Below are 23,864 nucleotides of genomic sequence, written 5' to 3'. Positions count from 1 at the left end.
TATCATATGCCTGACTGGTGCTCAGCCAGAATCCTTCTTCCATTAGCAAGGACATTTACTTGTATTATTGAATTGCATTAATTTCTTTTCCCGGGCACTAGTTTACATAACATTATGCCTGTGATTTACTAGCTCAGGCAACTTCTAAACAAATATATTTTTCTGGTGGATTACGTTGGAAAAGAATAAATATGAACAAGTCATTTATCCTAATCTCACCTGCTCCCTTTTAATGACGCTCAGATGCACAGTGTGATTACTTGATCTTCATCTGGAAGACTGTGCCAAACATAGTGTTGTCCTAAGGCTTCCGAAATCTGGGTAGGTCATTATGTCCTCAAGTCGTAATCCTACACTACACAATGCAGGGAGCTGTCCGTGGTGCTGGAATCCAAGAGCAAGGCAAGTGAGGGCACATGGAGATGAAGAGGTTTGTGGCATCATTACAATAAATTTATAAAAGGTATATATACTTTGGAAACCAGTTTTTATTTGCTCAAATGCGTCTTCGATAAAAAAATGCAACACAAAACCCCCTGAAAATTATTAAAATCACCAGAGCAATCCTGTGATAAATCCATTTTTATAGCAATAAGATAGGCTAAAAATATCAAACTTTTCGGCCTCAATATGGCCTTTGTCAAGATAAATCTAGAAAAAGCAAAGTCATACACAACATAGCACAATTTTTTTTAGTTGTCTACTACTCCAATAGCTTTAATTAACAATATAATTTTGCGAATACAGCTCCCATGCAAAGCCATGTGTCTCCATAATTACTACCTATGAACACTGTGTAGACTAATCCTTGCAAGGCTACAAATAGAAAGAGGGATAGATGTAAAAAAATAAAATATTTTACTGCAAAAGTAGAAAGCTTGTCCATAACCATTAAAGCGCATAGTTTTGCATAGGAGCTGTGAACACAAAACCACTATGGCTATACACTGGGAGCCCTTATAACCAGCAGTTATTGTGGCATTAGTCAAAGTAGAATTTTTTGGGGAGAGGAATTGCAGGATACACATTGATCCAGGGGATTTTCATTCTTTTTTTATAGATGTCAATAATTCTTTTTAGGACAAGTAGGCTCTAGCTTCAGTAGCTATTATCTGAAACCTCAATTTTAAGTGTTGTTAGCCTTTTACACCATTTTGTATAAATTCATTTTTAAGTTTTGTAATCAGTGCTCAGGTTTTCAGGATGCAAACCCACAATTCCCTTACATAGACATGGAGATAAAGAGTATCTTTGACCAGGTTTCCCCATATAAAGTATGGTCACCACCATTAGAACCTCTTTTACAGCATAGTAAGATGCTGTAAAAAAGTCCCCAATGTCATCTGCAGATCCTAAAAAAAACATGTTATTATATTCACAGATGTGGCGGTCCTGTCCAATGGGCACATCTGATCTTGATCCGGTGCCTCCTCTTTTTCTTCAATTGCCATTCTCCTTCCCTACTTCATGTGGATGACGCGTCCTACATCATCATCACAGTGTCCCCCATCGTGTTCCTCCTTCTCTCTATTCAGCCAAGGGCAGAGCAAAGAATTGTAATGTGCATGCTCCAAGAAAAGTCAAAGAGTGTCGATAACCCAGAAGAAAAGCTGTCACATGTGCACTATAATACTTTGCTCTGCCCTTGGCAGGGTAGAGAGAAGTGCACCTTCACAGTAGAAGGATGCGGGACATTGTGATAATGATGTAGGATGGGTCATCCACATGAAGTAAGGAAGGAGTATGGCAAATAAAGGAATAGAGAAGCACCGGATCAAGATCAGAGTCGCACATTGGACAGGACCGCCCCGTCTGTGAAAATAATAGAAAGTCTGTTTTTGAGATCTTCAGAGGAGATTGGGGACTTTTTTACAGCAGCACGATGGAGGACACTGTGTGAATAATGTAGAATGGGACATCCACATGAAGTAGGGAAGGAAGACGTCAATAGTAGAGAGAGGAGTCTCCGGATCAAGACCAGAATCAGCCATCAGGGAGGAACTCTTCATCTCTGAGTATAATTAAAGGTATTTTTTGGGATCTGCAAAGGTGATTTGGGACTTTTTTTTTTACAGCATTCTAGTACACTGAATAAGATCCCTTAATGTTGATGGCTGTACTTAATATAGGGAAAATCTGGTGACAGATTCTCTATAAATGGAGGACTGCACTCAATAATAGATCAGAATAAATTAAAGAGTTATTCTTATCATGAATCTTCAGGAGCCCCACGCTTCCTTGTCTCCTGAATTCCTGCTTGCTGGAGCTTGGTGTACGCCTGCATCCTTGATGTACTCCTGCATTTTTGACAGTTCTGGTCAGCATCATAATTGCACTACTGCCTCGAACAGTGTAGTCTCCGATACAGGCACAAAAGTTGGCAGTGATCTGGTCAGCTTCAGAGCAGCACTTACAACCTCTATAGTAAAGAGCTTGTATGTACTGCGTATTTATCTAAGAGACTGCAGCAACGAGCACTAAACAATTAAATAAAAAATACCATTTTTTTTAGAACAGAGAGGATTTTAAATAACAATTAGACTGCAATAGTTTTGTAATTTTTTTTAACTGTTGAACACTTTGATAAAAACCCTTTAGAATAGAAATATTTTTCTTAACTGTGTGAGCAAAGTGACATGGAATTAAGTACAAACAAATATTTCCTGTAAAGAATACTCAGGTTACAATCTTAACAATATAATGTTGCAAAAAAAAGATCCTTAATATATTCAGACCTTTTAAAAACAGATCATTTTAAACCAAAGTTTGTATGTTTTAGACCTTTAGGGTTTTTACCCATGGCTCGTGTAATAACACAGGATAATGTGCTTCCAGGAGCTGACATTTAAAGACATTGACATTTTTTACTTTACAAAAGATACAAATCACAATATAAAGTGCTCTTTCTTCTGATATAAAGCAAAAGCCAAGTGAGATCTTACTGGGATTATCAGACCTCTCTGGGGCTGCCTGTGTAAAGTTAGGATTTCAAAATGTAATAATTGTTGTGTATAGCTCGGTAGTACGTGTAAATACAAGGAATTTCGTAATGTAACTTATTGGAGAAAGTTACCTGCGGGCTTTCTAGTAATGTTTGGAAACTTTGTCAGAACAAAATAATGTGTAAAACAAGCAATACAAGACAAAAATGGATGCTAACGGGGAGGGGAGAGGAGGGAGATGTAGCTGCAGTATCTCATTTAGTATTTAATTAAAAAGCAACAGGCAGAAGGGGTTCTGAAGCAACCAGAGAAAGTATTTGATCCAGCAGAAGGAAGAGGCAATCAAAAAGGCTGTTCTAAGAAGATAGAATGGACAACCCGTCTACAAGTGCCGTGATATGTTAGAAAACATCTCTTTCTTTTCTCTCTCTCTCCCCCTCTCCCTCTTCTACTAAGTTAGCAGACAGATGGATATAACCCTCGTGTGAGGATCGCATTTCAATTCTTGGACTGACCGTCGGCTCTCCTGACCTGAGAGTGACAGCTGTATGCAAATACATTACGCTGTTAAGCTTCACAACATGAGAAATAAGGCCATCTGTCTGCCCCCTAACTCTCTCTCTCTCCCTCTTCTTCTCCCATTCTCTCTCACTCTCCCTCTCCCCTTCTCTTTCTCCCTCTCTCTCTCTCCTTGAATCTCTCACAAAGGTATAACTTAAAGGGTACCTGTCAGGTCCCCCATGCCCTCCAGCCCAGCAGCATTCACCTATATATGAGCAAATTCCCTGACTAACCAGCCCTGTTTAACGTTATACAGTGGGCGTGATAACATAATTTGCATGAGCAGCGTCATCACCACTCATGCAAATCTAGCGCATGCGTGCCACTCAATTCGGCAGCGTCACTGCGTCTCCGAAGCCAGGTGTGAGCTTCCCGGCTTCAAATGCGCACACTGCGCATGACTGGGAGCTATCTTCTAAACTTTTGGACGTGCGCAGTGTTCAACTTTGAAGCTGGGAAGCATACATCTGGTTTCAAAGATGCAGTGATGCAGTTACGCTGCCGGAATTAGTGACACACATGCGTGCTCTAGATTTGCGGTAATGACGCCGCTCATGCAAATTATGTTATCACATCCAACTGAAAAGAGGTCTGACAAGTCTGGGGCAACTAATGCACCACTTACTAGTCAAAGCCCTCATTGGCATAGGATAATGGCTGTTTTTATCTTTTTTTATAAATTAATGGTACACGTGAAAATAGAAAACGTAATATACAGTTAGGTCCATATATATTTGGACAGAGACAACATTTTTCTAATTTTGGTTCTAGACATTACCACAATGAATTTTAAACAAAACAATTCAGATACAGTTGAAGTTCAGACTTTCAGCTTTCATTTGAGGGTATCCACATTAAAAGTGGATGAAGGGTTTAGAAGTTTCAGCTCCTTAACATGTGCCACCCTATTTTTAAAGGGACCAAAAAGTAATTAGACAATTGACTCCAAGGCTATTTCATGGACAGGTGTGGGCAATCCCTTCGTTATGTCATTCTCAATTAAGCAGAAAAAAAGGCCTGGAGTTGATTTGAGGTGTGGTGCTTGCATTTGGAAGGTTTTGCTGTGAAGGAAACAAGCGGTCAAAGGAGCTCTCCATGCAGGTGAAGCAAGCCATTCTTAAGCTGCAAAAACAGAAAAAACCCATCCGAGAAATTGCTAAAACATTAGGAGTGGCAAAATCTACAGTTTGTTACACCCTGAGAAAGAAAGAAAGCACTGGTGAACTCATTAATGCAAAAAGACCTGGGCGCCCACGGAAGACAACAGTGGTGGATGATCGCAGAATAGTCTCCATGGTGAAGAGAAACCCCTTCACAACAGCCAACCAAATGAACAACACTCTCCTGGAGGTAGGAGTATCAATATCCAAATCTACCATAAAGAGAAGACTGCATGAAAGTAAATACAGAGGGTTCACTGCATGGTGCAAGCCACTCATAAGCATCAAGAATAAAAAGGCTAGACTGGACTTTGCTAAAAAACATCTAAAAAAGCCAGCACAGTTCTGGAAGAACATTCTTTGGACAGATGAAATGAAGATCAACCTCTACCAGAATGATGGAAAGAGAAAAGTATGGCGAAGGCGTGGTACAGCTCATGATCCAAAGCATACCACATCATCTGTAAAACACAGCGGAGGCAGTGTGATGGCTTGGGCATGCATGGCTGCCAGTGGCACTGGGTGGCACTGGGTCACTAGTGTTTATTGATGATGTGACACAGGACAAAAGCAGCCGAATGAATTCTAAGGTATTCAGAGCCATACTGTGTGCTCAGATCCAGCCAAATGCAGACAAACTGATTGGTGGTCATTTCATACTACAGATGGGCAATGACCCAAAACATAAAGCCAAAGCAAACCAGGAGTTTGTTAAAGCAAAGAAGTGGAATATTCTTGAATGGCCAAGTCAGTCACCTGATCTCAACCCAATTGAGCATGCATTTCACTTGTTAAAGACTAAACTTCAGACAGAAAGGCCCACAAACAAACAGCAACTGAAAACCACCGCAGTGAAGGCCTGGCAGAGCATCAAAAAGGAGGAAACACAGCGTCTGGTGATGTCCATGAGTTCAAGACTTCAGGCAGTCATTGCCAACAAAGGGTTTTCAACCAAGTACTAGAAATGAACATTTTATTTACAATTATTTAATCTGTCCAATTACTTTTGTTCCCTTTAAAAACAGGGTGGCACATGTTAAGGAGCTGAAACTCCTAAACCCTTCATCCAATTTTAATGTGGATACCCTCAAATGAAAGCTGAAAGTCTGAACTTCAACTGCATCTGAATTGTTTTGTTTAAAATTCATTGTGGTAATGTCTAGAACCAAAATTAGAAAAATGTTGTCTCTGTCCAAATATATATGGACCTAACTGTATCTCATCTGAGAAATCTGCTTCTTTCTCCTCCACAACTGATCATTTTTTCTCAAAATTCTCAACTCTCAGATGAAATCTGTTTTCAGTGAAGGCAGTTTTTCCCATTAGTGAGAAAGGAGAAGGCCGTTAGTGCTCGTAACGTTCTATGGAGAACTGTCATTCCAGTAGAACTTGCAGCAGTATGTTTCCTCTTCCTTTCTCTGTACAGCTTTATGAGCATCAACAATGGGAAAATTGTGGTGGACACAGGTTCATATTTCCTCACTGAGCCATTCCGATGTGACAACTGAGATCAATTCTGCTCTACTACGTCTTTAGGGCTACCCATTATTTCTACCATAATTAGTTCTTATGGTCCTAGCAATTATAATGCAAATATTTGTACTTTTTTAAATAAATCGTCCAGGTCATAATGACTTCCCTTAAGCAAATGTTTCCTTGCATGTTTTTCTTTTTTGCATATAAACATGTTAATAAGACAGATATTAGGTCAAAAAATGCCAGGGGGTTGATTTTTTAAAAAAACAAACTATAATCCCTCCTTAGCAAGTAAAGGGCTCGTTGCTTATTCTTCCCCATTCCTAATAAAATTCTTGTTGCGCTGCTATAGAAACTGTCTTAACTTCGATTAATGTAGAACGCATTAGGAAAACATGTTATTATTATTCTAAATTAGGTTTTGCTTGAATTAATTTTTATGCATGGCTGCAGGGATGTAAAGAGTTTAAAAATGATAATTCTAACAGTCCTCGTGTTTTTAAGATGAGATAGCGCACACAAGGGCACCCCGCTGAACGCATTTTGTATTGTCGATGTAGCTGGAGGCCTGACATATTGGAGCATCATCTGCTAAACTAACATTGTTTCGCCGTGACGCTAAATGAGAATTTAGTATTAAGTACTGCAGAGTGCTCCAAATAGCATGGAAAGTAAAAGGTGGGTTGTTTTTTTTTTCATAGTGAATAAACTAATTAAAATATATACTTTCCATGGATTTCTAAAAAGAGTTAATGGACATTAAGAAACATGGTTTGTTTCCAGGTATGTTTAAAAGGGCCTTCAAGGACTTCGATATTGATGCTCTATTCCCAGGAAAGGTCATAAATATCAGATCGTTGAAGGGTCCAATCCGACACCCACCATTCAACTTTAATATGGTCCTACAGTGGCCAAAAGCAATCAGTATATGGAGCCGGAACAACACAGCTCTGTACACTGAGTGGCCTTTCTATAGCTCAGTTTTTATTCAATTCCATGGGAGCTGCCACTACAAGGTGTAGAGAGCTGTAGCATTCTGGCTCCATTTAGTGTGTTCCTCCAGGCACTGCAGGACATGGTAACAGCCGATCAGTGTGATTGCAGAGTGTTGCACCCTCACCAGTTTGATATCAATGACCTATCCAGAGGATAGACTATCAATGGTAAACTCTTGGAATTTGCTCAATAGGTCATTTATTGTTGATTTTGGCCCCTTTAGAGATGTCTTGATAGTAAGAAAACCCTTATTTCCAATTGCTCTTTAAAAATGATCTCAACAAAAGCCAAGAGACGATCAAGAGATAAACCTTAATATAGTCCTCTTCTATGTAGAATCGGAGGGTCAGCAAGGCTATAAAAGATTTGGTGGGGTATACAATCTCATCTCTGAGACCAAAACTGTACCTGATCCCTTATAGCAGTCACGTATATGAGAGGTGCTTATGATTGTCCATCTCCACTGCAGTGTGTGGAAAGTTTTTGAGACTAGAGTTGAGCGAAACGGGTCGAAAAATTTCAAAAGTCGCCGACTTTTGGCAAAGTAGGGTTTCATGAAACGAAACCCAACCCTAGGATGAGGTCGGCCACGAGGTTGGCGACTTACGCACCAAAGTCGCGTTTCAAAAGTTTGTTTTGCGCTCTTTTTCAGCCAATCAGGATCCACGGACACTGTGGGCAACGTGATGACATAGGCAGGGGTCACCACCATCTTTCAGAAGGGCATGCAAGTGATTGGCTTGCTTTGGTGGGCGTCACAGGGGTTATAAAAGGGCGTGCACGCCGACCGCCATCTTACTTCTGCCGATCTTAGCATAGGGAGAGGTTGCTGCTGCTGATTCTGTAGGGAGAGCGTTAGGCAGGGAAGAAGAAAAAAAAACTGCTTCTGCTGCTAGTGATTTTGCCTGTACAACACACCAGTCACTGTGTGTGCAGTGCAAGGGGAGGCTATATTGTGGTGGATCAGCGGTGTTGGTTGTTAGGCTGCCTTCTAAGGCTTCCTGACAGCTGCATTGCTGTTTACCCACTGCTCTGCAAACTGCTTTTTTAAAAGCAATCCCAATTTTTTTTTTTGTCCTGCTGAGGTACTGAGCGTGCATTTTTTCACACCATACAGCGGTGTACGCTCCTCGCACAGTACCGTGTAACGGCTATTATCACAGCCACAGTGAAGCTATCTGTGTGTCACTCTGTGAGAATAAGTCGAGGACATGTTCCGTTCTTACAGACCTGCACCTACTAGTTTTGTCTAGCTTTCAAACAGTTAAATATATTTGCTGTTTGATCACATTCAAAACTATAGAGAGACAGCGTGTGTCAGTCTGTATACTTAAAAAACACGGAGCTTGACAATTTTACGTACACCGGACAGCCGTGTACGTGCACGCACCTCTCAGTACCGTGTAACGACTGTTATCACGGCCACAGTGAAGCTATCTGTGTGTCACTGTGGAAGGATAAGTGGAGGACTTGTTCTGTTCTTACAGACCTACACTCTAGGGAGATTCCTATTCTGCCCAATTCTACATACACCTTGTAGTTTGTGATACACTAGCCAATTTCTGCCTGTGACATAGCGCTCTGATATTCAGTGGGCCTCACACAATCCAAAAGTGTCCAGTGTCCACTAGTGTGTGCAGAAATTAAAAATCTCCCTTATCCTGTAGTCACTTTTTTCACACCTGTGCCATCGAGCCTGTGACATAGCGCTCTGATATTCAGTGGGCCTCACACAATCCAAAAGTGTCCAGTGTCCACTAGTGTGTGCAGAAATTCAAAATCTCTGTGATCCTGTAGTCACTTTTTTCACACCTGTGCCATCGAGCCTGTGACATAGCGCTCTGATATTCAGTGGGCCTCACACAATCCAAAAGTGTCCAGTGTCCACTAGTGTGTGCAGAAATTCAAAATCTCCCTTATCCTGTAGTCACTTTTTTCACACCTGTGCCATCGAGCCTGTGACATAGCGCTCTGATATTCAGTGGGCCTCACACAATCCAAAAGTGTCCAGTGTCCACAAGTGTGTGCAGAAATTCAAAATCTCCCCTGTCCTATAGACACCTTGTACCTTGTTTTACATTACTATATAGTTTGTTGGATTTTGTCTACATTTCTACAAAAAATGAGGAAGGCTGGTGGAAGAGGCCGTGGAATTGGGTGGGGGTTGGCAGCTGGTAATGATGGTGTTGGTGGTGGATCTGATGGTAGTGGCAAGAGCAAAATAGGACCGAATGCAGGAGGTGTTGAGCCTGCGTCATCGTCTGGCTCCATAAGGCTTCGAAGGCTTAGTTTTCTAGGAGTTGGCAAACCACTTTTAAAGCCAGAGAATCAGGAAAAAGTTTTGTCTTACATTGCTGACTCAGCCTCCAGCTCTATCGCCTCCTCTTCTTCAGTTGTAAAAAGTAAAAGCACTGAGTCGTCATTGGAGGCTCATGTTCATGAACCACACCTTTCCTTGTGTCCTTCACCCCAACCAAGATTGAAGGATGACGCAGGCCATACTACTGATTACTCCATGGAGCTGTTTTCACATACCATGCCTGAATTATCAAGTGAGATGGTGAATTACCCAGGCCAAGATGAATCTGACATGGAGTGCACTGATGCACAGCCGCTGTTAGATGATTCTGCTGGTACATTCACTCAGAGCACTACATTGTCCTCGCAGTGTACAGAGCCAGATTCTGACCCTTATGAGACTCAGGTGCCCCTTCCTGCACACTATACCACCATACACGGTGACACAGAGGAAGGTGCACATGACATTGAAGAGGAGGTGATGGATGACCCAGTTGTTGACCCAGATTGGCATCCATTGGGGGAAGAGGGTGCTGCTTCCAATAGCTCAGATGAGGAGCATCCACAGCAGACATAGACATCGCAACAGCTGTTATCTGGCAGGCCCGGAGCACTCCAAAGACAGGTTCCAAAAATCAAAAGAGTTGCTGGACAGCTTGTCCAGAGGGTCAAAAGATCACAGCGTGCTAGGCCGCAAAATGTCTGCCAAAGTAGGAAGAGTGCAGTGTGGCACTTTTTTGAACAAAATCCTCATGATCAGGCCATGGTTATCTGTAAGAAGTGCGCAAAGACCTTTAGCCGAGGGAAAAATCTGAAAAATTTGAATACCAGTTGCATGCTTAGACATTTAACCAGCATGCACTTGCAAGCGTGGACACAACACCAAACCTCAAGTGCCACATGTGCAACTGATCACAAAGAAGGTAGTCAGCAACGCTACATTGTTTCCCCCACTGTAAGCCCACCGGTTAGCACAGCAGCAAATGTTGAGATGTCGTTGCAAGGCCACAGCAGTCAGGGAATCCCACTGTTATATCAACGAAATACTGAATCTAGGCCATCAGAAAGAACACCAACTCCATCACCATCATCAACCCTCTCTCAGTCCGCCCTGTCCACCGCTACTTCCACCATATGCAGCTCTCAAGTCCAGCTCACCCTCCCAGACACTATGAGTAGGTCAAGAAAGTACTCAGTCTCTCATCCGCGTACACTGGGTTTGAACGCCCACATTGCCAAACTAATCTCGTTTGAGATGATGCCCTTTCGGTTGGTGGAAAGCGCAGCTTTCTGCGAACTCATGGCCTATGCAGTACCACGCTATGACCTACCCAGTCGCCACTTCTTCTCTCGCAAAGCCATCCCAGCCCCCCATCATCATGTAAAAGACCGCATTGTCCATGCACTCAAGCAGTCAGTGAGTGGAAAGGTGCACCTCACAACTGATGCATGGTCCAGTCGGCATGGCCAGGGCCGTTACGTGTCCATCACTGCGCACTGGGTTAATGTGGTGGATGCAGGGTCCACAGGGGACAGCGGTGGTGGGACAGTGCTGCCTAGCCCACGGTATAGGAAACAGTTGGCTGTAGGCATTCGACCCTCCTCCTCCTCCTCCAGAAGCAAAAGCTCGTCCACAGAGCGCAGTCGTACGAGCACTCCATCTGCAGCTGCCACTGTTGCACACGAGGTGTCCCCCTATCGAGCAGCTAGTGGAAAGCGTCAGCAGGCTGTGTTGCAGATGATGTGTTTGGGCGACAGACACACCGCCGAGGTGCTGGCCGAGTACTTGAAGCGACAAACTGAGTCATGGCTGGGCAGTGTACATCTTGAGGCAGGCAAGGTAGTTAGTGATAACGGCCGTAATTATGTGGCAGCCATAGCCCTTTCAAAACTCAGCCACATACCTTGCTTGGCTCACACCTTGAACCTGGTGGTGCAGTGCTTCCTCAAAAATTATCCGGAGTTAACAGCCCTGCTCCAGAAGGTGCGATGACTGTGCGCGCACATCCGCCGGTCGCCTGTACACTCCGTTCGTATGCAGAAGCTGCAGCGATTGCTCCACCTTCCCAACCACCGCCTCATTATCGACATTGCAACAAGGTGGAACTCCACCCTGCACATGGTGGAGCGGCTGTGCGAGCAGAGGCAGGCCATAATGCATTTGTGGGAGGATACACGGCCAGGCACTTTGAGAGCAGACATGGAGTTGACAGGTGTGCAGTGGTCGAAGCTGAAAGACCTCTGTAAAGTCCTTCAGTGTTTTGAGGAATGCACATGACTGGTAAGCGCAGACGACGCCATCCTAAGCATGAGCATCCCACTTATGCGTCTGCTCATGCAAACTTTGACGCACCTTAGGGAGCAGGCGTCTGCAGCCAATGTTGATGAGGAGGAAGAGGAGGAGGAAATCCTTGATGACATTCAGCCATTGTCTGCTCAGGGACCTCTCCTGGACGAGGTGGAGGAAGAAGAGGAGGAGGAGGATGATGATGGGGATGATTACTTAGGGGAGGAGGATGCATCTCGTGGGGCAAGTGAAAATGTCGGCGAGGCAAGGTCTGGTACAGGGTTTGTGCGTGACTGGAGGGATGTGGATTTGCCAGAAAGTGCTCCTCCACCCAGCACTCGCAGTGCATCATTGACACCGGGAACATTGGCCCACATGTCAGATTATGCCTTGCAGATCCTAAAAAGGGACCCCCGCATTGCCAAAATGATGAACGATGACGACTACTGGTTGGCCAGCTTCCTGGATCCACGCTATAAAGGCAAATTACAAAACATCATGCCACAGGAGAACCTTGACCTAATATTGGCTAATAAACAAGCAACTCTGGTAAATCGGTTGCTTGAGGCATTCCCAGCACACAGCAGCGGTGATGGTTCTCACACGAGCCGTACGGGCCGGGGGCAGCTTGGCAGAGGTGTTCATGGTGCACACAGCAGAAGTGGCGTTGGAGACAGGGGTTTCATGACAATGTTGTGGACTGATTTTTCAAGTACCGCTCACACAACTGGTAATACTGCATTGATGGAAAGTGACAGGAGACAGCAGTTGTCAACTATGGTTACAAACTACTTTTCCTCCCATATCGATGTTCTCCCACACAGGTCATTCCCCTTTGACTATTGGGCCGCTAAACTGGACACCTGGCCTGAACTGGCACAATATGCCTTACAGGAGCTCGCTTGCCCAGCTGCAAGTGTGCTATCGGAAAGAATCTTCAGTGCAGCTGGATCAATCCTGACAGAAAAAAGGACCCGTCTGTCAACCCAAAATGTGGATGATCTAACCTTCATTAAAATGAACCATGCATGGGTTTCCAAGGATTTTGTCCCACCTTCCCCTGATGACACATAGGGTGACAGAAAAATGGCTTGCTTTGGTCCACCTCTTCCTGGGACTTCACCTATTTCGCCTTTTGCATCAGCTGAATGTCCAACATCAACATATGCCACTTTCTAAAACTCCCTAACTGTGCTGCCTCCCCCCCCATGGCCGGGGTCACCACCTAGCGCACGACACCGTGCGAGTGCCGTTGCCCTGGACAGGTGGGTAGGCCGACTCTTGGGCGCGGGCACTGGCACAGGGTCCCTCATAGTGCAATCAAGTGTCTCTGACGGTGGTGTTGCACACCCGCCGTCAGACACACCGCCGTACTATGAGGGGCCCAGTGCCAGTACCGACGCCCACGAGTGGGCCCCCCTTGCTTGGGCAGGGCCCCAGCATTTGCAATCTTTACCTCTCCCTGCTCTTCCGCTGTGTAGTCTGGGCCGTCAAATCCATACTGTGCCTGACACCGTCTGAGCCTGCCTCCGGATGTATAGACATATATTTTAAAGTGTACGCTATCCATACATGTTATCCTGGGATACGGTACCCTTTCTCACCTTTGTGCAATCACGTGCAATCCATACTGGGCCTATCACCGTCTGAGCCTGCCTCCTGATGTATAGACATATATTTTGAATGTGTACGCTATCCATACATGTTATCTGGGGATACGGTACCCTTTCTCACCTTTGTGCAATCACGTGCAAGCCATACTGGGCCTAACACAGTCTGAGCCTGCCTCCTGATGTATAGACATATATTTTGAATGTGTACGCTACCCATACATGTTATCCGGGGATACGGTACCCTTTCTCACCTTTGTGCAATCACGTGCAAGCCATACTGGGCCTAACACCGTCTGAGCCTGCCTCCTGATGTATAGACATATATTTTGAATGTGTACGCTATCCATACATGTTATCCGGGGATACGGTACCCTTTCTCACCTTTGTGCAATCACGTGCAAGCCATACTGGGCCTAACACCATCTGAGCCTGCCTCCTGATGTATTGACATATATTTTGAATGTGTACGCTATCCATACATGTTATCCGGGGATACGGTACACTTTCTCACCTTTGTGCAATCACGTGTAATCCATACTGGGCGTGAGAACGGCTGGCAAGCTGTTAAGCAAGCTAAAGCACCTGTGGTTTGCACACGTAAGTTTTTCATTTTTTCAGGAATGACGGTTAGGCCTAATTCCGGAACTGCGGTTGACCTGCACTTACTGGGAAATCATCGTTCGCGGGTAATAATTGTAATCAGTGATCGCCATCACTAACGTTGTTCAGCGGGTTATCTGCACCTGTTAGCGACAAACGCTGGCCTTTTCAGTGTAGCGCACATGCAGCCACGGATATGTAAGGGTATGACACACCAGTTATTGGCCAATCTCATGTGCCAGAGCCTCACGTGTCCCTCTAGTAAGCCGGACTCGGACCGCAGGGCATGACGGAGTCTCGTTCGTTAACGGAATTAAGCTTGCAATGTGTGCATCTTTTCTGTAGCTGGCATGGTTGAGGTTTCCCAGGTGGAGTTGAATTTAACCGTAGGCTCCACTCCTGGTGGTGCCCTTCTGGACATTCCTTTAAGGTTCAGCTTTGCAACCATACTGCCCACGTAAAACAAACACTTTGCCTTCATGAACGCTGTTTGGAGGGTCATGACTCGTGGGAATAACGCCGCCCAATCAGTTAACCTGCTAGAGATATCCTTCGTTGCTCCCAAGCATGACATCACACTCCCTAGGAGGAAGGTAATGCCACTGTGGCGACCGTACTCCTGGGGGCGACACAAGTGCACTGATGCCCAGCCACTGCTCGATGAATCTGCTGGTACATTGACCCAGACCACTACATTCCCCTCGCACGCTACACGCAGGAATCTGACCCTGATGAAACTCAGGTTACCCTTCCCATATACAGTTCCATCTTACACGGTGACAAAGAGAAAGCTGCAGATGAAAGTGCAGGTTCGGCCCACCCGCCATCAGACATACCACCGTACTATCAGGGGCCCTGTGCCAGTGCCGTTGCCAACGAGTGGGCCCCCCCTGCTTGCTCAGGATCACAGCACTTGCAAGGTTGAAATACTGTGCAGTGAGATGGAAGATGGGGACGACGAGGAGTCCAGACTAGTACAGGGATTCCCTAGCGAGGAGACTTATTTGATTGTTTTCAATGTTGGGACAGCAATTTTTGGGGAGCACTATACTCTGGAGAATGATAGATGGGGCCCACCATACACTGGAACATTCCAAAGGTGGACATCAGACACTGGAGCAGCATTTACAGGGCCCATTATACACTAGAGCATTAGAAATGGGGCCCATTATGTTTGGAGCATTATTTGGGCCCATAAGACAGTGGAGCTTCATCCATGGGGACCAACATATACTGTAGCATTATGTGGAGCTCATCATATACTGTTTCAAACATTATATGGGACCAATGATTCTGTATGGAGAAATAGATGGGCCTCGTCATGAGATGTAAAAAGTGAAGTATTTTTCATTGTACTATACTGCTATTTCTCTGCCGTATCGGAGCATGATGAGTTGTGGTATGTGTTAAAGGGGCGCTCTTTCACCCAGGGCACATGAAAACCTGGAGCCAGCCCTACCCCCCCACAACTTTAGCCAAATAACCCCCATTTTTCAGTGCGTAACTTGTATTATGAATTTAATTAAGGTTGACAAGCTTAAGTAAGAAGAATTGATGCTTTTGGCATTCAAATGGGCACTGTAGGTGTGTTTCCTGTCCTCCTCTCACTGCCGACTTTTATTCCCCATTGACTTACATTGGGTTTCGTGTTTCGGGAAGACCCCGACTTTTCCCTATAATCGGCCGATCTTGCTCGACCCGACTTTTGGAAAAGTCCGGTTTCACGAAACGAAACTCGACCCTAAAAAACCAAAAGTCGCTCAACTCTATTTGAGACTACTCCTTCAGACTTTAAATGCAAGAACTGCATGCAATGATTGCCTTTTTTTCTCCACTACAAAGGATTGTCAAAAAGATTTTCTAAGATGTGGAAGTTCCTAAGGGGAACAAGGTATATACTTTCTATAGAATTAATGACTGCCAGATCCATATGTAGAAAATTCTAGACAGGTTATATTCTGACTCCAGGCTAGGCTGCAAGATGGCTGACAAACACTAACTGGGGAATGGAGGGGTTACTTACATCAGAGATGGGCTACAGGGAAAGACACAGGACAACGTCTAAAGGTGGCAAACCTGATTACATATCAGTATAACAACAATGCAATGAAGCAATACTGTATGATTCCCAAGTTGTTTGACATGAGAGGTTGCATCAGGAGAACAGGCCTAGTGTCTCGACACAGCGGTCGAGCTACCCAGGACCAGGGGCTCCTTCCCTGTCCCTAACACTAGGGTCACCCTTGCTCACCCTTCTACCCAGGATACTTCAGAAGGTGAAGATGTCGGGGCCTCCACCCTTGACTTATCTCCTGAGTTAGCCCTCTGTCTGTTCTCTTCCCCCACCCAGGAATGAGGGGCAGTACTGTGCACCAACCCGACAAACAAGGCAACACAAACAAGGGTTAACAGAAAACACCAGGCATACAAAATACTCACTCACATATCACAGAGGAATGCACCGGGGCATTGAGGTAGGAGAATAAACCAAAATAGAGAAGGTTACCACACATACAAACCGAGCAACAGTCACTGATTAGTCCTCCAACTGTCATTCTCATATGAACTCCTCTCCTTCCATTAGCCTTGCAGCAAATGCTAGCTCTGACAAGGATTTTTAACAGAGTCCAGATTATAAAAGGGAAAGAAGTGGCTAACCGAGCTCAGCTGTGACAAGGATTTCCAACATGGACGATTAACCCCTCTTCTGCCAGAAGGAATATACCCATTTAAAATGAGGGAGAAGTGCTTTTTCTCAGCGCCAGGGTAGAAGCAATCAGATGCTGCGATCTTCTGGCTCCATACTGTCATGGTAACCCTGTGACACCTAGAAAAGAGAGTGAATTCTAAAAGCCTTTGTGGGACTATACCTCTTGAATTGTTCTGACTGGTACTATGGATAGCAATCATTATGTGCAACTGCTCCCATTAGTGAGACAATGGAAAAGCCTGTTGACTACAGGGGGAACACCAAAAGAAGTGCATAGTCATGGAGCAGTCATAGGGATTTAAAGCTAACCCAAGCAGCTTTTCTTTTTCATGTTCCATAATGCACAAAGTGCATCATGCTGGTCTGGAGTAAGCCCATGTTATCAAATGGCATCACGTATGCTGTAATAATGTCTGGAGTGGTGTAGAATCAGGGCGAACACATCACGAGGAGCACAGAAAGGAATAAAGTAGTGACCCAAAGGTCAAAACAAAGAAGTTGGGCAAAAATAACAAGCCTAATAATTGAAGTGGTAAGTCAAAGGCAAAATCCAAACTTAAAGTCAATTAAAGGTCATAGTCAAGTCAAAACAGTAGTAAATTAGACCAGAATGAAACTGTATCGCCCAGAGCGGGGTACGCAGGTGGCTGGGCACTCAGGTCGCCGGGCAGCGTTGGATTTAGGGGGTCACGGGGATAGCAGCCGTGCCCGATGCCTGTGCTCCGGGGACAGTGAAATAGGGGTTAAACATTAAAATATAAAAAGGAAGGAAAACAAAAATTAAAAAGAAGAGTTTGTGACGCCAGTTGGAGTGTTTGGCTGTAAGATGGTCTCTGGGGGGTAGATGATGATGGCAGTGCAGGTGTTTAACCCCCTCCATCTAGGACTGGCCCCCAGAGATATTGATAGAGGTAAATGGTGCAGAGTAATAAGGCAGGAGACAAGGAAAGTCACTTTATCATTTACTGAAGTCCGGAATCAGTTTCAGAGGATGGAATACAAATTTCACCAGGTTTACAGTCTGCTCTGCACGATGGGAGTTATCTCTGTCTGCTGTGATTCAGTGTGAACTTCCCGCTGTTCTAATCCCTTCAGGAACAAGGGTTAACTGGAGTCTGAAACTTCCAGTACTACCAAGTACTCACAGTGTTTCCTGCCCCGGCAACTTGCAGCATGAATCCTATGTGAAGCACATGTTTGTTCTTGCCAAATCCCTCACTGATTCTTTATTGCTGTAGTTTTCCTGAGAAAAGATACTTCACTGATGGTTGTGTAAACCACACAGCATCTTGGCTTACTACCCGACTCTAGAAGCCTGGATGGCCTAGGGGCTGATGCCCTGATCCTTTTCAGCACTGTTCCTGGAGAGAGCAAATGTTACTCCTCCATGGACATTCTCCATTTTCCTCATCTTTCCTCACAGACCAACTAAACTCCTCTCAGTTAGGGTACTTGTGTAAAGCTCTAGCCTTCAGGCAAAGTAAGGGAGCAGGGTAAATTGTGTGTGCAGTTGTTTCCAGCAGAGAAAGCATAACTCCCATCATTTACAATGCATATATAAAATAGTGCATATGTAACCATTTTGTGGCGACAATGACAGGGCGACAATTACAGGGCGCCACAAAAGTACCTTATCCAAATGCAATGGCTTCCAGCTGGTACATGATTTGTAAAGCTGCCACTGAGAAGTTATTCAAGCTGGCTAACTCAACAAATATGTGAGCACAGATCCAGCATCTTCAGGTAGGACAGTGGGGATGGACTAAGGTAAGGTACAGTTGTGGCCAAAAGTAATGACACCCCTGTCAGATAATACTCAGTTTCTTCCTGAAAATGATTGCAAACACAAATTCTTTGGTATTATTATCTTCATTTAATTTGTCTTAAATGAAAAAACACAAAGGAGAATGAAGCAAAAAGCAAAACATTGATCATTTCACACAAAACTCCAAAAATGGGCCAGACAAAAGTATTGGCACCCTCAGCCTAATACTTGGTTTCACAACCTTTAGCTAAAATAACTGCGACCAACCGCTTCCGGTAACCATCAATGAGTTTCTTACAATGCTCTGCTGGAATTTTAGACCATTCATCTTTGGCAAACTGCTCCAGGTCACAGATATTTGAAGGGTGCCTTCTCCAAACTGCCATTTTTAGATCTCTCCACAGGTGTTCTATGGGATTCAGGTCTGGACTCATTGCTGGCCACCTTAGAAGTCTCCAGTGCTTTCTCTCAAACCATTTTCTAGTGCTTTTTGAAGTGTGTTTTGGGTCATTGTCCTGCTGAAAGACCCATGACCTCTGAGGGAGACCCAGCTTTCTCACACTGGGCCCTACATTATGCTGCAAAATTTGTTGGTAGTCTTCAAAATTCATAATGCCATGCACAAGGTCAAGCAGTCCAGTGCCAGAGGCAGCAAAACAACCCCAAAACATCAGGGAACCTCCGCCTTGTTTGACTGTAGGGACCGTGTTTTTTTCTTTGAATGCCTCTTTTTTTTGCCCTGTAAACTCTATGTTGATGCCTTTGCCCAAAAAGCTCTACTTTTGTCTCATTTGACCAGAGAACATTCTTCCAAAACATTTTAGGCTTTTTCAGGTAAGTTTTGGCAAACTCCATCCTGGCTTTTTTATGTCTCGTTGTAAGAAGTGGGGTCTTCCTGGGTCTCCTACCATACAGTCCCTTTTCATTCAGACGCCGGCGGATAGTACGGGTTGACACTGTTGTACCCTCGGACTGCAGGGCAGCTTGAACTTGTTTGGATGTTAGTCGAGGTTCTTTATCCAACATCCACACAATCTTGCATTGAAATCTCTTGTCAATTTTTCTTTTCTGTCCACATCTAGGGAGGTTAGCCACAGTGCCATGGGCTTTAAACTTCTTGATGACACTGCGCACGGTAGACACAGGAAAATTCAGGTCTTTGGAGATGGACTTGTAGCCTTGAGATTGCTCATGCTTCCTCACAATTTGGTTTCTCAAGTCCTCAGATAGTTCTTTGGTCTTCTTTCTTTTCTCCATGCTCAATGTGGTGCACACAAGGACACAGGACAGAGGTTGAGTCAGCTTTAATCCATGTCAACTGGCTGCAAGTGTGATTTAGTTATTGCCAACACCTGTTAGGTGCCACAGGTAAGTTACAGGTGCTGTTAATTACACAAATTAGAGAAGCATCACATGATTTTTCGAACAGTGCCAATAGTTTTGTCCACCCTCTTTTTTATGTATGTGTGGAATTATATCCAATTTGGCTTTAGAACAATTCGTTTTGTGTTTTTTCATTTAAGACAAATTAAATGAAAATAATAAGGCTGAGTTCACACGTGGCGTTTTTTTCGCGTTTCCGCGGCTGTTTTAACCGTGCGATTTTGCCGCGAAAATGCGAAAAATAAGCATTCCATGCATTCCTATGGGATTCCGCAATGCTGTGCTAATGCTGCGGTTTTTACCGCGGCGGAATCGCTTCGCGGTAAAAACCGCAGCATGCTCATTAATTTGCGGAATCGCGGCGATCCCGCACCCATAGGAATGCATTGTTCCGCTTACTTTCCGCATGTGGCTGTGCACACCATGCGGAAAGTAAGCAGAACAATTGCGGATGGTACCCACGGTCCGGAGGAGAGGAGACTGTCCTCCGGGCTGTGGGTACCATACCCCTGTAAAAAATAGAATTTAAAAATAAAAAATATTGTTATTCTCACCCTCCGACGTCCCGCGCAGTCTTCCCGCTTCTCTTCACGCTCCCGTTCCCAGTAATTCTTTGCGAAAATGCCCGCGATGGCGTCTGTTCTCGCGGTCATTCGCGCGACATCACCGCGAGACGTCGCGATCCCGCGAGAACAGACGTCATCGCGGGCATTTTCACAAAGGATTACTGGGAACGGATGCGCGGGACGTCGGAGGGTAAGAATAACACCATTTTTTTTTTTTTTTACATTTTATCTTTTACTACTGATGCTGCATAGGCGGCCTCAGTAGTAAAAAGTTGGTCACACTCGTCAAACACTATGTTTGACGAGTGTGACCAATCTGTCAATCAGTTCTCCCAGCGATGCTCCAGATCGCTTGGAGAACGCTAGCATTTTGCAAGCTAATTACGCTTGCAAAATGCTAGTTTTTCCGTGGGAAAATCGCGGGAATTTAAAATGCGATTTTCCCGCGGACTGGAATTCCGGAATTCTCGCGGCAATTTCCGCAAGAGTTCCGGTACGTGTGCACTTAGCCTAATACCAAAGAATTTGTGTTTGCAATCATTTTTAGGAAGAAACTGAGTATTATCTGACAGAATTGCAGGGCTGTCAATACTTTTGGCCACAACTGTAAGTAGCAATCCGTGGTCACAGTCATTCAATATCCAGGTTCAAGAACTTTTATTTCATTAGCAAAGTGTTCATATTTTCCACCAAGATCATAAACACGCTTTTCCTTTCGCCATCTTCTCCATGTAAAGATAAAGGAAAGATCTTTTTGTTGTGCTACTTCCCTTCAAAGTCAATTATGTTTTCCAGAAGAGTCAGAATACAGGTTGAAACCTTAAAAGGTTTTGCCTGGCACTCTCTGTCCAGTGGCTTATATATTAATAATAGACACTCTTTTTGATTTATATTGTATACAGCTAGCACTGCAATCCAGCATCTTTCGAGGAGAAAAATCACCTCTGACCCACCGAATAACTCAAACTTTTACAACATTCGGCCAATTATCGACAGAGGACAGCCATAGGTCTATACAAGGCACTTTGGATCCTGTAAATCACCTGGACGACATGAGGGGGAAGTGGTGTCGGTTTCTGGGGACAGTTTTTTGCCTACTGTATTATCGCTTAAGATAAATGACTAGAGTTAAAACCATCCCAAAGTGAAAAATGGTCTAGATGGAGCAATGTACATAGGTTGTTTGTTAGCAGGAAATATGTCTATATAGAAAAAAGACCAAGGCTAAGTAGAAGGTCATTCCTATTGCCTACACTCAACAATATGAGTTTGCTTATCTCAAAGGGAATGTATCGTATCATTGCTTTAATTAAAATGTTTCTTATGTTCAAATTTTCTTTACTTGATTATGGAGGTATGCTGCTTGATATACTAATTACATTCTAGTGATGAGCAAATCTGAAAGAATCCAAACTTGACAGTTTGCTCAAATTTTGCCAGGAATTTGTTCAATACCAAGCGAATATGCCTTATTATAATCTTAGAACTTAATAGAACCTGAAGCATAATAAATGTAGAAGGAAAAAAAATATTGACTTCTCACCTGTCCCTCCACCACAACCCCCAATCCCTGTCCCATCCTTCATACTTCTCCCTATCCTTTTCCTCTAACATCACTCACAACGCATTTAGAGATGAGCGACTTTGCCTTTTTTCGGGTCGGCAGTGAATGGAGGACAGGAAGCACACCTACAGTGCCCATTTTAATGCCAAAACCATCAATTCTTATTACTTAAGCTTGTCAACCTTAATTTACTTTATAAAAATAGTTAGGCATTGAAAATTGGGGGTTATTTGGCTAAAGTTGTGGGGGGGTAGGGCTGGCTCCAGATTTTCGTGGGCCCAGGGCCAAAGAGTGTCAATGGGCTCCTTTAACACATGCCACAATTCATGATCCTCTGATACGGCAGAGAAATAGTGGTATAGTACAATGAAAAATACTTCACTTCTTACATCACATGACTGATATCCATTTTAAATTCTCCAATAGCTCCAAAAACGGACAGTATATTACTCCATACAGTATTATGGCCACCGCATAGTGCGCTATACAGAGTAATGAGGCCCATATATTTCTCCATACAGAATCATTGGTCCCATATAATGTTCCACACAGTATATGATGAGCTCCACATAATGCTACATATGTTGGTCCCCATGGATGAAGCTCCACTGTGTTATGGGCCCAAATAATGCTCCATATATAATGGGCCCCATTTCTAATACTCCAGTGCATAATGGGCCATGTAAATGCTGCTCCAATGTCTGATGTCCACCTTTGGAATGCTCCAGTGTATGGTGGGCCTCATATATCATTCTCCAGAGTATAGTGCTCCCCAAAAATAGCTGTCCCAACATTGAAAACAATTAAATAAGTCTCCTCGCTAGGGAATCCCTGTACTAGTCTGGACTCCTTGTAGTCCCCATCTTCCATCTCACTGCACTTGGACTGTTTAGGTAGAGGGCATACAGACATGATGTCATCATGCACTCTGACCAGAATGTCACTGTCAGGAAACGCAGAAGACGTCACGGCGGTGGAGCAGGGAGAGGTAAGTATTTCAACTTTGCAAATACTGTGATCCTGAGCAAGCAGGGGGGCCCACTCCTTGGCGACGGCACTGGCACAGGGCCACTCATAGTACTCCGGTGTGTCTGACGGCGGGTGTGCACCCCCACCGTCAGAGACACTTGATTCTACTAGGAGGGACCTTGTGCCAGTGCCGTTGCCAAATAGTGTGCCCACCCACCTGTCCAGGGTAACGGCACTCGCACGGGTGCGTGCGCTAGGTGGTGACCACAGCCCTGTAGGGGGAGGCAGCCCAGTTAGGGAGGTGGAAAAATTGTCATATGTTGACGTTGGACATTCAGCAGCTGCAAATGGAGAAGTCCGCGGAAGAGGAGGACAAAAGCGAGCCATTTTTCTGGCAACCTACTTGTCAGCAGGGGAGGGTGGGACAAAATCCTTTAAAACCCATGCATAGTTCATTTTAATGAAGGTTAGATCATCAACATTTTGGGTCGACAGACGGGTCCTTTTTTCTGTCAGGATTGATCCAGCAGCACTGAAGACTCGTTCAGATAACACACTAGTAGCAGGGCAAGCGAGCTCCTGCAAGGCATATTGTGCCAATTCAGGCGAGGCTGACAGTTTAGAGGCCCAATAGTCAAAGGGGAATGACCTGTGACCATAGTTGACAACTGCTGTCTCCTGTCACTTTCGATCGATGCAGTATTACCAGTTGTGTGAGCGGTACTTTAAAAATCAGTCCACAACATGGTCATGAAACCCCTGTGTCCAATGTCACTTCGGCTATGTGCACCAGGAACACCTCTTTCATGTTGCCCCCTACGGCTTGTTGGAAAAACATCACCGCCGCTGTGTGCTGGGAATGCCTCAAACAAGCGGTTTACCAGAGTTGCTTGTTTGTTAGTCAATATTAGCTCTAGGTTCTCCTCTGGCATGATGTTTTGGAATTTGCCTTTAAAGCGTGGATCCAGGATGCT

The sequence above is a fragment of the Dendrobates tinctorius genome, unplaced genomic scaffold, assembly GCF_039654945.1.
Source record: "Dendrobates tinctorius isolate UK_male_01 unplaced genomic scaffold, ASM3965494v1 ptg000071l, whole genome shotgun sequence".
NCBI classification, from domain to species: Eukaryota; Metazoa; Chordata; class Amphibia; order Anura; family Dendrobatidae; genus Dendrobates; species Dendrobates tinctorius.
Note: the sequence above shows the minus strand (reverse complement) of the source record.